We start from the raw sequence: 18,354 nt of genomic DNA, 5'->3' as shown, positions 1-18,354 counted from the left end.
AACAAAGACAATCACTGACACCCAGTAACAAAGAAACACACTGACACCAAGTAACAAAGACAAACACTGACACTAAGTATACAAAGACGTACACAGACACCAAGTAACAAAGACATACACTGATACCCATAATCACAGACACACACTTTCACCAAGTAACAAATACATACACTGACAACAAGTAACAAAGAGACAAACTTACACCAAGTAACACAGACATACACTGACACAAAGTATCAAAGACATACACTGAGACAAAGTAACAAAGACATACACTTACACCAAGTAACAAAGGCATACACTGATACCCAGTAACACAGACACACACTTACACCAAGTAACAAAGACAGACACTGAAACCCAGTAACAGAGACATACACTTACACCAGGTCACAAAGACATACACTGACACCCAGCAACAAAGGCATACACTGACACCCAGTCACAAAGACACACACTGACACCAAGTAACAAAGACATCCACTGACACAAATTAACAAAGACATACACTGATACCCAGTAACACAGACACACACTTACACAAAGTATCACAGACATACACAGACACCAAGTAACAAAGACACACACTTAGACCAAGTAACACAGACATACACTGACACCAAGTATCAAAGACATGCACAGATACCAAGTAACAAAGACATACACTTACACCAAGTAACAAAGGCATACACTGATACCCAGTAACACAGACACACACTTACACCAAGTAACCAAGACAGACACTGAAACCCAGTAACAGAGACACACACTTACACCAAGTCACAAAGACATACACTGACACCCAGCAACAAAGGCATACACTGACACCCAGTCACAAAGACACACACTGACACCAAGTAACAAAGACACACACTGACACCAAGTAACAAAGACATCCACTGACACAAATTAACAAAGACATACACTGATACCCAGTAACACAGACACACACTTACACCAAGTATCACAGACATACACTGACACCAAGGAGCAAAGGCATGCACTGATACCCAGTAACGCAGACACACACTTACACCAAGTAACAATGACAGACACTGATACCCAGTAAGACAGACACACACTTACACCAAGTAACAGAGACATGCACTGACACCAAGTAACAAAGGCATACACTTACACCAAGTAACAAAGACATGCAATGACACCAAGTAACAAAGACATACACTTACACCAAGTAACACAGACATCCACTGACACCAAGTAACAAAGACACACACTTACACCAAGGACACAGAGATACACTGACACCAAGTAACAAAGACAGACACTGATACCCAGTGACAAAGACATACACTGATACCCAGTAACACAGACACACACTAACACCATGTCACAAAGACATACACTGACACCCAGTAAAAAAGACAAACACTGACACTCAGTAACAAAGAAACACACTGACACCAAGTAACAAAGTCAGACACTGACACCAAGTATACAAAGACATACACAGACACGAAGTAACAAAGACATACACTGATACCCAGTAACACAGACAAACACTTACACCAAGTAACAAAGACATACACCGACACCAAGTAACAAAGACATACACTGATACCCAGTAACACAGACACACACTTACACCAACTAACACAGATATACACTGACACCAAGTAACAAAGACATACACTTACACCAACTAACAAACACACACTCTTACACCAAGTAACACAGACATACACTGACACCAAGTAACAAAGACATAGACTGATACTCAGTAGCACAGACACACACTTACACCAAGTAACAAAGACAGACAATGACACCAAGTAACAAAGACATACACTGATACCCAGTAACACAGACACACACTTACACCAAGTAACAGAGACATACACTGACACCAAGTAACAAAGGCATACACTTACACCAAGTAACAATGACATGCAATGACACCAAGTGACAAAGACACACACTTACACCAAGGACACAGACATACACTGACACCAAGTAACAAAGACATACTCTGATACCCAGTAACACAGACACACACTTACACCAAGTAACAAAGACAGACACTGACACTCAGTAACAAAGAAATAAACTGACACCAAGTAACAAAGTCAGACACTGACACCAAGTATACAAAGACATACACAGACACGAAGTAACAAAGACATACACTGATACCCAGTAACACAGACACACACTTACACCAAGTAACAAAGACATACACTTACACTAAGTAACACAGACATACACTGACACCAAGTAACAAAGACACACACTTACACCAAGTAACACAGACACACACTTACACCAAGTAACAATGACAGACACTGATACCCATTAACACAGACACACTCTTACACCAAGTCACAAAGACATGCACTGACACCCAGTAACAAAGACACACAATGACAGCAAGTAACAAAGGCACACACTGACACCAAGTAACAATGGCATGCATTGATACCCAGTAACACAGACACATACTTACACCAAGTAACAAAGACATACACTGACACCAAGTAACAAAGACATTCACTAATACCCAGTAACACAGACACACACTTACACCAAGTAACAAAGACAAACACTGAAACCAAGGAACAAAGACACACACGGACACCAAGTAACAAAGACATACACTGACACCCAGTCACAAAAACATACACTGACACCCAGTAACAAAGGCATACACTGACACCAAGTAACAAAGACATTCACTGATCCCCAGTAACACAGACACACACATACACCAAGTAACAAAGACATACACTGACACCATGTAACAAAGACACACAATGACACCAAGTATCAAAGACATACACAGACACCAAGGAACGAAGACATACACTGATACCCAGTAACACAGACACACACTTACACCAAGTAACAAAGACATACACTGATAACCAGGAACACAGACACACACTTACACCAAGTAACAAAGACATACACTGACACCAAGTAACAAAGACATACACTGACACCAATTAAAAAAGACATACACTGACACCAAGTAATAAAGACATACACTGATACCCAGTAACACAGACACACACTTACACCAAGTAACAAAGACATACACTGACACCATTTAAAAAAGACATACACTGACACCAAGTAACAAAGGCATACAATTACACCAAGTAACAACGACATGCAATGACACCAAGTAACAAAGACATGCACTTACACCAAGTAACACAGACATCCACTGACACCAAGTAACAAAGACACACACTTACACCAGGGACACAGACATACACTGACACCAAGTAACAAAGACAGACACTGATGCCCAGTAACAAAGACATGCACTGACACCCAGTAAAAATGACATGCACTGACACCCAGTAACAAAGACACACACTGACACCAAGTTACAAAGACATGCACTGATACCCAGTAACACAGACACACACTTACACCAAGTAACAAAGACATACACTTACACCAAGTAACAAAGACATACACTGACAACAAGTAACAAAGACATACACTGAGACGCAGTAACACAGACACACACTTACACCAATTAACAAAGACATACACTGATACCCAGTTACACAGACACACACGTACAACAAGCAACACAGACACACACTGACACCAAGTAACAAAGACATACACTGATACCCAGTAACACAGGCACACACTTACACCAAGTAACAAAGACATACACTGACACCAAGTAACAAAGACATACACTTACACCAATTAAAAAAGACATACACTGACACCAAGTAACTAAGACATACACTGATACCCAGTAACACAGACACACACTTACACCATTTAAGAAAGACAGACACTGATACCCAGTGACACAGACATACACTTACACCTTGTATCAAAGACATACACTGACACCAAGTAGCAAAGACATACACTTACACCAAGTAACAAAGACATACGCTGTCACCAAGTAACAAAGACATACACTTACACCAGGTAACAAAGACATACACTGACACCAAGTAACAAAGACATACACTTACACCAAGTAACACAGACATACAATGACACCAAGTAACAAAGACACACACTTACACCAAGTAACAAAGACAGACAATGACACCACGTAACAAAGACATACACTGATACCCAGTAACACAGTCACACACTTACACCAAGTAACAGAGACATACACTGACACCAAGTAACAAAGGCATACACTTCCACCAAGTAACAAAGACATGCACTGACACCAAGTAACAAAGACGTACACTTGCACCAAGTAACACAGACATACACTGATACCCAGTAACACAGACACACACTTACACCAAGTAACAAAGACATACACTTACACCAATTAACAAAGACATAAACTGACACCCAGCAACAAAGACACACACTGTCACCAAGTAACAAAGACATCCACTGACACAAATTAACAAAGACATTCACTGATACCCAGTAACAGACACACACTAACAACAAGTAACAAAGACATACACTGATACCCAGCCACACAGACACACACTTACACCAAGTATCACAGACATACACAGACACCAAGTTACAAAGACATACACTGATACCCAGTAACACAGACACACACTTACACCATGTAACAAAGACATACACTGACACCAAGTAACAAAGACATACACTTACACCAAGTAACACAGACATACACTGACACCAAGAAACAAAGACACACACTTAGACCAAGTAACACAGACATACACTGACACCATGTAACAAAGACATACACTGATACCCAGTAACACAGACACACACTTACACCAAGTAACAAAGACATACACTGATACCCAGTAACACAGACACACACTTACACCAAGTAACAAAGACATACACTGACACCAAGTAACAAAGACATTCACTGATACCCAGTTGCACAGACACACACTTACACCAAGTAACAAAGACATACACTGATACTCAGTTACACAGACACACACTTGCACCAAGGAACAAAGACATTCACAGAGACACCAAGTAACAAAGGCATACACTGACACCCAGTAACAAAGACATACACTGACACCCAGTAAAAAAAACATACACTGACACCAAGTAACAAAGGCATTCACTGATCCCCAGTAACACAGACACACTCTTACACCAAGTAACAAAGACATACACTGATACTCAGTAACACAGACACACACTTACACCAAGTAACAAAGAAATACACTGACACCAAGTAACAAAGACATACACTTACACCAAGTAACAAAGACATACACTGACACCAAGTAACAAAGACACACACGGATACCCAGTAACACAGACACACACTTACACCAAGTAACACAGACGTATACTGACACCAAGAAACAAAGACATACACTGACACCAAGTAACAAAGACATGCACTGTCACCAAGTAACAAAGACATACACTTACACCAAGTAACAAAGACATACACTGATACCCAGTAACACAGACATACATTTACACCAATTATCAAAGACATACACTGACACCAAGTAACAAAGACATACACTGACACCAAGTAACACAGACATACACTGACACCAAGTAACACAGACATACACTTACACCAATTAAAAAAGACATACACTGACACCAAGTAACAAAGACATACACTGATACCCAGTAACACAGACACACACTTACACCAAGTAACAAAGACATACACTGACACCAAGTAACAAAGACATACACTTACACCAATTAAAAAAGACATACACTGACACCAAGTAACAAAGGCATACACTTACACCAAGTAACAATGACATGCAATGACACCAAGTAACAAAGACATACACTTGCACCAAGTAACACAGACATCCACTGACACCAAGTAACAAAGACACACACTTACACCAGGGACACAGACATACACTGACACCAAGTAACAAAGACAGACACTGATGCCCAGTAACAAAGACATGCACTGACACCCAGTAACAATGACATGCACTGACACGAAGTTACAAAGACATGCACTGATACCCAGTAACACAGACACACACTTACACCAAGTAACAAAGACATACACTTACACCAAGTAACAAAGACATACACTGACAACAAGTAACAAAGACATAAACTGAGACGCAGTAACACAGACACACACTTACACCAATTAACAAAGACATACACTGATACCCAGTTACACAGACACACACATACAACAAGCAACACAGACACACACTGACACCAAGTAACAAAGACATACACTGATACCCAGTAACACAGGCACACACTTACTCCAAGTAACAATGACATACACTGACACCAAGTAACAAAGACATACACTTACACCAATTAAAAAAGACATACACTGACACCAAGTAACAAAGACATACACTGATACCCAGTAACACAGACACACACTTACACCAAGTAACAAAGACAGACACTGATACCCAGTGACACAGACATCCACTTACACCATGTATCAAAGACATACACTGACACCAAGTAGCAAAGACATACACTTACACCAAGTAACAAAGACATACGCTGACACCAAGTAACAAAGACATACACTTACACCAAGTAACAAAGACATACACTGACACCAAGTAACAAAGACATACACTTACACCAACTAACACAGACATACAATGACACCAAGTAACAAAGACACACACTTACACCAAGTAACAAAGACAGACAATGACACCAAGTAACAAAGACATACACTGATACCCAGTAACACAGACACACATTTACACCAAGTAACAGAGACATACACTGACACCAAGTAACAAAGGCATACACTTACACCAAGTAACAAAGACATGCACTGACACCAAGTAACAAAGACGGACACTTGCACCAAGTAACACAGACATACACTGACACCCAGTAACACAGACACACACTTACACCAAGTAACAAAGACATACACTGACACCAATTAACAAAGACATAAACTGACACCCAGCAACAAAGACATACACTGAAACCCAGTAACAAAGACACACACTGTCACCAAGTAACAAAGACATCCACTGACACAAATTAACAAAGACATTCACTGATACCCAGTAACAGACACACACTAACAACAAGTAACAAAGACATACACTGATACCCAGCCACACAGACACACACTTACACCAAGTATCACAGACATACACAGACACCAAGTTACAAAGACATACACTGATACCCAGTAACACAGACACACACTTACACCATGGAACAAAGACATACACTGACACCATGGAACAAAGACATACACTTACACCAAGTAACACAGATACACACTGACACCAAGAAACAAAGACACACACTTAGACCAAGTAACACAGACATACACTGATACCCAGTAACACAGACACACACTTACACCAAGTAACAATGACAGACACTGATACCCAGTAACACAGACACACACTTACACCAAGTAACAAAGACATACACTGACACCAAGTAACAAAGACATTCACTGATATCCAGTAATACAGACACACACTTACACCAAGTAACAAAGACATACACTGACACCAAGTAACAAAGACATACAAAGATACCCAGTTGCACAGACACACACTTACACGAAGTAACAAAGACATACACTGATACTCAGTAACACAGACACACACTTACACCAAGTAACAAAGAAATACACTGACACCAAGTAACAAAGTCATACACTTACACCAAGTAACAAAGACCTACACTGACACCAAGTAACAAAGACACACACGGATACCCAGTAACACAGACACACACTTACTCCAAGTAACACAGACGTATACTGACACCAAGAAACAAAGACATACACTGACACCAAGTAACAAAGACATACACTGATACCCAGTAACAAAGACATACACTGATACCCAGTAACACAGACACACACTGACACCAAGTAACAAAGACAGACACTTACACCAAGTAACAAAGACATGCACTGTCACCAAGTAACAAAGACATACACTTACACCAAGTAACAAAGACATACACTGATACCCAGTAACACAGACATACATTTACACCAAGTATCAAAGACATACACTGACACCAAGTAACAAAGACATACACTGACACCAAGTAACACAGACATACACTGACACCAAGTAACAAAGACATACACTGACACCAAGTAACAAAGACATACACTGATACCCAGTAACACAGACACACACTTACACAAAGTAACACAGACATACACTGACTCCAAGTAACAAAGACAGACACTGATACCCAGTAACACAGACACACACATACACCAAGTATCAAAGACAGACACAGACACCAAGTAACGAAGACATACACTGATACCCAGTAACACAGACACACACTGACACCAAGTAACAAAGACATACACTGATACCCAGGAACACAGACACACACTTACAACAAGTAACAAAGACATACACTGACACCAAGTAACAAAGACATACACTTACACCAATTAAAAAAGACATACACTGACACCAAGTAACAAAGACATACACTGATACCCAGGAACACAGACACACACTTACACCAAGTAACAAAGACATACACTGACACCAAGTAACAAAGACATACACTTACACCAATTAAAAAAGACATACACTGATGCCCAGTAACAAAGACATGCACTGACACCCAGTAACAATGACATGCACTGACACCCAGTAACAAAGACACACACTGACACCAAGTTACAAAGACATGCACTGATACCCAGTAACACAGACACACACTTACACCAAGTAACAAAGACATACACTTACACCAAGTAACAAAGACATACACTGACAACAATTAACAAAGACATACACTGAGACGCAGTAACACAGACACACACTTACACCAATTAACAAAGACATACACTGATACCCAGTTACACAGACACACACATACAACAAGCAACACAGACACACACTGACACCAAGTAACAAAGACATACACTGATACCCAGTAACACAGGCACACACTTACACCAAGTAACAAAGACAAACACTGATACCCAGTAATACAGACACACACTTACACCAATTAAAAAAGACATACACTGACACCAAGTAACAAAGACATACACTGATACCCAGTAACAAAGACACACACTTACACCAAGTAACAAAGACAGACACTGATACCCAGTGACACAGACATACACTTACACCATGTATCAAAGACATACACTGACAACAAGTAGCAAAGACATACACTTACACCAAGTAACAAAGACATACGCTGACACCAAGTAACAAAGACATACACTTACACCAAGTAACAAAGACATACACTGATACCCAGTAACACAGACACACATTTACACCAAGTAACAGAGACATACACTGACACCAAGTAACAAAGGCATACACTTACACCAAGTAACAAAGACATGCACTGACACCAAGTAACAAAGACGGACACTTGCACCAAGTAACACAGACATACACTGACACCCAGTAACACAGACACACACTTACACCAAGTAACAAAGACATACACTGACACCAATTAACAAAGACATAAACTGACACCCAGCAACAAAGACATACACTGAAACCCAGTAACAAAGACACACACTGTCACCAAGTAACAAAGACATCCACTGACACAAATTAACAAAGACATTCACTGATACCCAGTAACAGACACACACTAACAACAAGTAACAAAGACATACACTGATACCCAGCCACACAGACACACACTTACACCAAGTATCACAGACATACACAGACACCAAGTTACAAAGACATACACTGATACCCAGTAACACAGACACACACTTACACCATGGAACAAAGACATACACTGACACCATGGAACAAAGACATACACTTACACCAAGTAACACAGATACACACTGACACCAAGAAACAAAGACACACACTTAGACCAAGTAACACAGACATACACTGATACCCAGTAACACAGACACACACTTACACCAAGTAACAATGACAGACACTGATACCCAGTAACACAGACACACACTTACACCAAGTAACAAAGACATACACTGACACCAAGTAACAAAGACATTCACTGATATCCAGTAATACAGACACACACTTACACCAAGTAACAAAGACATACACTGACACCAAGTAACAAAGACATACAAAGATACCCAGTTGCACAGACACACACTTACACGAAGTAACAAAGACATACACTGATACTCAGTAACACAGACACACACTTACACCAAGTAACAAAGAAATACACTGACACCAAGTAACAAAGTCATACACTTACACCAAGTAACAAAGACCTACACTGACACCAAGTAACAAAGACACACACGGATACCCAGTAACACAGACACACACTTACTCCAAGTAACACAGACGTATACTGACACCAAGAAACAAAGACATACACTGACACCAAGTAACAAAGACATACACTGATACCCAGTAACAAAGACATACACTGATACCCAGTAACACAGACACACACTGACACCAAGTAACAAAGACAGACACTTACACCAAGTAACAAAGACATGCACTGTCACCAAGTAACAAAGACATACACTTACACCAAGTAACAAAGACATACACTGATACCCAGTAACACAGACATACATTTACACCAAGTATCAAAGACATACACTGACACCAAGTAACAAAGACATACACTGACACCAAGTAACACAGACATACACTGACACCAAGTAACAAAGACATACACTGACACCAAGTAACAAAGACATACACTGATACCCAGTAACACAGACACACACTTACACAAAGTAACACAGACATACACTGACTCCAAGTAACAAAGACAGACACTGATACCCAGTAACACAGACACACACATACACCAAGTATCAAAGACAGACACAGACACCAAGTAACGAAGACATACACTGATACCCAGTAACACAGACACACACTGACACCAAGTAACAAAGACATACACTGATACCCAGGAACACAGACACACACTTACAACAAGTAACAAAGACATACACTGACACCAAGTAACAAAGACATACACTTACACCAATTAAAAAAGACATACACTGACACCAAGTAACAAAGACATACACTGATACCCAGGAACACAGACACACACTTACACCAAGTAACAAAGACATACACTGACACCAAGTAACAAAGACATACACTTACACCAATTAAAAAAGACATACACTGATGCCCAGTAACAAAGACATGCACTGACACCCAGTAACAATGACATGCACTGACACCCAGTAACAAAGACACACACTGACACCAAGTTACAAAGACATGCACTGATACCCAGTAACACAGACACACACTTACACCAAGTAACAAAGACATACACTTACACCAAGTAACAAAGACATACACTGACAACAATTAACAAAGACATACACTGAGACGCAGTAACACAGACACACACTTACACCAATTAACAAAGACATACACTGATACCCAGTTACACAGACACACACATACAACAAGCAACACAGACACACACTGACACCAAGTAACAAAGACATACACTGATACCCAGTAACACAGGCACACACTTACACCAAGTAACAAAGACAAACACTGATACCCAGTAATACAGACACACACTTACACCAATTAAAAAAGACATACACTGACACCAAGTAACAAAGACATACACTGATACCCAGTAACAAAGACACACACTTACACCAAGTAACAAAGACAGACACTGATACCCAGTGACACAGACATACACTTACACCATGTATCAAAGACATACACTGACAACAAGTAGCAAAGACATACACTTACACCAAGTAACAAAGACATACGCTGACACCAAGTAACAAAGACATACACTTACACCAAGTAACAAAGACATACACTGACACCAAGTAACAAAGACATACACTTACACCAACTAACACAGACATACAATGACACCAAGTAACAAAGACACACACTTACACCAAGTAACAAAGACAGACAATGACACCAAGTAACAAAGACATACACTGATACCCAGTAACACAGACACACACTGACACCAAGTAACAAAGGCATACACTTACACCAAGTAACAAAGACATGCACTTTCACCAAGTAACAAAGACGTACACTTGCACCAAGTAACACAGACATACACTGATACCCAGTAACACAGACACACACTTACACCAAGTAACAAAGGCATACACTGACACCAATTAACAAAGACATAAACTGACACCCAGCAACAAAGACATACACTGACACCCAGTAACAAAGACACACACTGTCACCAAGTAACAAAGACATCCACTGACACAAATTAACAAAGACATTCACTGATACCCAGTAACAGACACACACTAACAACAAGTAACAAAGACATACACTGATACCCAGCCACACAGACACACACTTACACCAAGTATCACAGACATACACAGACACCAAGTTACAAAGACATACACTGATACCCAGTAACACAGACACACACTTACACCATGTAACAAAGACATACACTGACACCAAGTAACAAAGACATACACTTACACCAAGTAACACAGACATACACTGACACCAAGAAACAAAGACACACACTTAGACCAAGTAACACAGACTTACACTGACACCAAGTAACAAAGACATACACTGATACCCAGTAACACAGACACACACTTACACCAAGTAACAATGACAGACACTGATACCCAGTAACACAGACACACACTTACACCAAGTGACAAAGACTTAACCTGACACCCAGTAACAAAGACATACACTCACACCCAGTAACAAAGACACACAATGACACCAAGTAACAAAGGCACACACTGACACCAAGTAACAAAGAAATACACTGATACTCAGTTACACAGACACACACTTACACCAAGGAACAAAGACATTCACAGAGACACCAAGTAACAAAGGCATACACTGACACCCAGTAACAAAGACATACACTGACACCCAGTAAAAAAAACATACACTGACACCCAGTAACAAAGGCATTCACTGATCCCCAGTAACACAGACACACACTTACACCAAGTAACAAAGACATACACTGATACTCAGTAACACAGACACACACTTACACCAAGTAACAAAGAAATACACTGACACCAAGTAACAAAGACATACACTTACACCAAGTAACAAAGACATACACTGACACCAAGTAACAAAGACACACACGGATACCCAGTAACACAGACACACACTTACACCAAGTAACAAAGACAGACAATGACACCAAGTAACAAAGACATACACTGTTACCCATTAACACAGACACACACTTACACCAAGTAACAGAGACAAACACTGACACCAAGTAACAAAGGCATACACTTACACCAAGTAACAGAGACATTCGCTGACACCAAGTAACAAAGACGTACACTTACACCAAGTAACAAAGACATACACTGACACCAAGTAACACAGACATACACTGACACCAAGTAACAAAGACACACAGTTACACCAAGTACACAGACATACACTGACAGGAAGTAACAAAGATATACACTGATACCCAGTAAGACAGACACACACTTAAACCAAGGAACAAAGACAGACAGACAGACACTGATACCCAGTAACAAAGACATACACTGATACCCTGTAACACAGACACACACTAACACCAAGTCACAAAGAAATACACTGACACCCAGTAACAAAGACAAACACTGACACCCAGTAACAAAGAAACACACTGACACCAAGTAACATAGACAAACACTGACACTAAGTATACAAAGACGGACACAGACACCAAGTAACAAAGACATACACTGATACCCATAATCACAGACACACACTTTCACCAAGTAACAAATACATACACTGACAACAAGTAACAAAGAGACAAACTTACACCAAGTAACACAGACATACACTGACACAAAGTATCAAAGACATACACTGAGACAAAGTAACAAAGACATACACTTACACCAAGTAACAAAGGCATACACTGATACCCAGTAACACAGACACACACTTACACCAAGTAACAAAGACAGACACTGAAACCCAGTAACAGAGACACACACTTACACCAAGTCACAAAGACATACACTGACACCCAGCAACAAAGGCATACACTGACACCCAGTCACAAAGACACACACTGACACCAAGTAACAAAGACATCCACTGACACAAATTAACAAAGACATACACTGATACCCAGTAACACAGACACACACTTACACCAAGTAACAATGACAGACACTGATACCCAGTAACACAGACATACACTCACACCCAATAACAAAGACACACAATGACACCAAGTAACAAAGGCACACACTGACACCAAGTAAAAAAGACAGACACTGATACCCTGTAACACAGACAAACACTGACACCCAGTAACAAAGAAACACACTGACACCAAGTAACAAAGACAAACACTGACACCAAGTATACAAAGACATACATAAACAACACGTAACAAAGACATACACTGATACCCAGAATCACAGACACACACTTTCACCAAGTAACAAATACATACACTGACACCAAGTAACAAAGACATACACTGACACTAAGTATCAAAGACATACACTGACACCAAGTAACAAAGACATACACTGACACCAAGTAACAAAGACATACACTTACACCAAGTAACAAAGGCATACACTGATACCCAGTAACACAGACACACACTTATACCAAGTAACAAAGACAGACACTGAAACCCAGTAACAGAGACACACACTTACACCAAGTCACAAAGACATACACTGACACCCAGCAACAAAGGCAAACACTGACACCCAGTCACAAAGACACACACTGACACCAAGTAACAAAGACACACACTGACACCAAGTAACAAAGACATCCACTGACACAAATTAACAAAGACATACACTGATACCCAGTAACACAGACACACACTTAGACCAAGTAACACAGACATACACAGACACCAAGTAACAAAGACACACACTTAGACCAAGTAACACAGACATACACTGACACCAAGGAGCAAAGGCATGCACTGATACCCAGTAACGCAGACACACACTTACACCAAGTAACAATGACAGACACTGATACCCAGTAACACAGATACACATTTACACCAAGTCACAAAGGCACACACTGACAACGAGTAACATAGACATGCACTGATACCCAGGAACACAGACACACACTTACACCAAGTAACAGAGACATACACTGACACCAAGTAACAAAGGCATACACTTACACCAAGTAACAATCACATGCAATGACACCAAGTAACAAAGACAAACACTTACACCAAGGACACAGACATACACTGACACCAAGTAACAAAGACATAGACTGATACTCAGTAGCACAGACACACACTTACACCAAGTAACAAAGACAGACAATGACACCAAGTAACAAAGACATACACTGATACCCAGTAACACAGACACACACTTACACCAAGTAACAGAGACATACACTGACACCAAGTAACAAAGGCATACACTTACACCAAGTAACAAAGACATGCAATGACACCAAGTAACAAAGACATACACTTACACCAAGTAACACAGACATCCACTGACACCAAGTAACAAAGACACACACTTACACCAAGGACACAGACATACACTGACACAAAGTAACAAAGACATACTCTGATACCCAGTAACACAGACACACACTTACACCAAGTAACAAAGACAGACACTGATACCCAGTGACAAAGACATACACTGATACCCAGTAACACAGACACACACTAACACCATGTCACAAAGACATACACTGACACCCAGTAAAAAAGACAAACACTGACACTCAGTAACAAAGAAACACACTGACACCAAGAAACAAAGACATACACTGATAACCAGTAACACAGACAAACACTTACACCAAGTAACAAAGACATACACCGACACCAAGTAACAAAGACATACACTTACATCAACTAACAAAGACACACTCTTACACCAAGTAACACAGACATACACTGACAGCAAGTAACTAAGACATAGACTGATACTCAGTTACACAGACACACACTTACACCAAGTAACAAAGACAGACAATGACACCAAGTAACAAAGACATACACTGATACCCAGTAACACAGGCACACACTTACACCAAGTAACAATGACATACACTGACACCAAGTAACAAAGACATACACATACACCAATTAAAAAAGACATACACTGACACCAAGTAACAAAGACATACACTGATACCCAGTAACACAGACACACACTTACACCAAGTAACAAAGACAGACACTGATACCCAGTGACACACACATACACTTACACCATGTATCAAAGACATACACTGACACCAAGTAGCAAAGACATACCCTTACACCAAGTAACAAAGACATACGCTGACACCAAGTAACAAAGACATACACTTACACCAAGTAACAAAGACATACACTGACACGAAGTAACAAAGACATACACTTACACCAAGTAACACAGACATACAATGAAACCAAGTAACAAAGACACACACTTACACCAAGTAACAAAGACAGACAATGACACCAAGTAACAGAGACATACACTGATACCCAGTAACACAGACACACACTTACACCAAGTAACAGAGACATACACTGACACCAAGTAACAAAGGCATACACTTACACCAAGTAACAAAGACATACACTGACACCAATTAACAAAGACATAAACTGACACCCAGCAACAAAGACATACACTGACACCCAGTAACAAAGACACACACTGTCACCAAGTAACAAAGACATCCACTGACACAAATTAACAAAGACATTCACTGATACCCAGTAACAGACACACACTAACAACAAGTAACAAAGACATACACTGATACCCAGCCACACAGACACACACTTACACCAAGTATCACAGACATACACAGACACCAAGTTACAAAGACATACACTGATACCCAGTAACACAGACACACACTTACACCATGTAACAAAGACATACACTGACACCAAGTAACAAAGACATACACTTACACCAAGTAACACAGACATACACTGACACCAAGAAACAAAGACACACACTTAGACCAAGTAACACAGACATACACTGACACCAAGTAACAAAGACATACACTGATACCCAGTAACACAGACACACACTTACACCAAGTAACAATGACAGACACTGATACCCAGTAACAAAGACACACCAAGTGACAAAGACTTAACCTGACACCCAGTAACAAAGACATACACTCACACCCAGTAACAAAGACACACAATGACACCAAGTAACAAAGGCACACACTGACACCAAGTAACAAAGACATACACTGATCCCCAGTAACACAGACACACACTTACACCAAGTAACAAAGACATACACTGACACCAAGTAACAAAGACATACAAAGATACCCAGTTGCACAGACACACACTTACACCAAGTAACAAAGACATACACTGATACTCAGTTACACAGACACACACTTACACCAAGGAACAAAGACATTCACAGAGACACCAAGTAACAAAGGCATACACTGACACCCAGTAACAAAGACATACACTGACACCCAGTAAAAAAAACATACACTGACACCAAGTAACAAAGGCATTCACTGATCCCCAGTAACACAGACACACACTGACACCAAGTAACAAAGACAGACACTTACACCAAGTAACAAAGACATGCACTGTCACCAAGTAACAAAGACATACACTTACACCAAGTAACAAAGACAGACACTGATACCCAGTAACACAGACATACATTTACACCAAGTATCAAAGACATACACTGACACCAAGTAACAAAGACATACACTGACACCAAGTAACACAGACATACACTGACACCAAGTAACACAGACACACACTTACACCAAGTAACACAGACATACACTGACTCCAAGTAACAAAGACAGACACTGATACCCAGTAACACAGACACACACTTACACCAAGTAACAAAGACAGACAATGACACCAAGTAACAAAGACATACACTGTTACCCATTAACACAGACACACACTTACACCAAGTAACAGAGACAAACACTGACACCAAGTAACAAAGGCATACACTTACACCAAGTAACAGAGACATTCGCTGACACCAAGTAACAAAGACGTACACTTACACCAAGTAACAAAGACATACACTGACACCAAGTAACACAGACATACACTGACACCAAGTAACAAAGACACACAGTTACACCAAGTACACAGACATACACTGACAGCAAGTAACAAAGACATACACTGATACCCAGTAAGACAGACACACACTTAAACCAAGTAACAAAGACAGACAGACAGACACTGATACAAAAACAAGAAATGCTGGATTCACTCAGCAGGTCTGGCAGCATCTGTGGAAAGAGAAGCAGAGTTAACGTTTCGTGTCAGTGACCCTTCTTCGGAACTGACAAATATTAGAAAAGTCACAGATTATAAACAAGTGAGGTGGGGGTTGGGCAAGAGATAACAAAGGAGAAGGTGCAGATTGGACCAGGCCACATAGCTGACCAAAAGGTCACAGAGCAAAGGCAAACAATATGTTAA

Source organism: Heterodontus francisci, unplaced genomic scaffold (assembly GCF_036365525.1).
Source record: "Heterodontus francisci isolate sHetFra1 unplaced genomic scaffold, sHetFra1.hap1 HAP1_SCAFFOLD_64, whole genome shotgun sequence".
NCBI classification, from domain to species: domain Eukaryota; kingdom Metazoa; phylum Chordata; class Chondrichthyes; order Heterodontiformes; family Heterodontidae; genus Heterodontus; species Heterodontus francisci.
Note: the sequence above shows the minus strand (reverse complement) of the source record.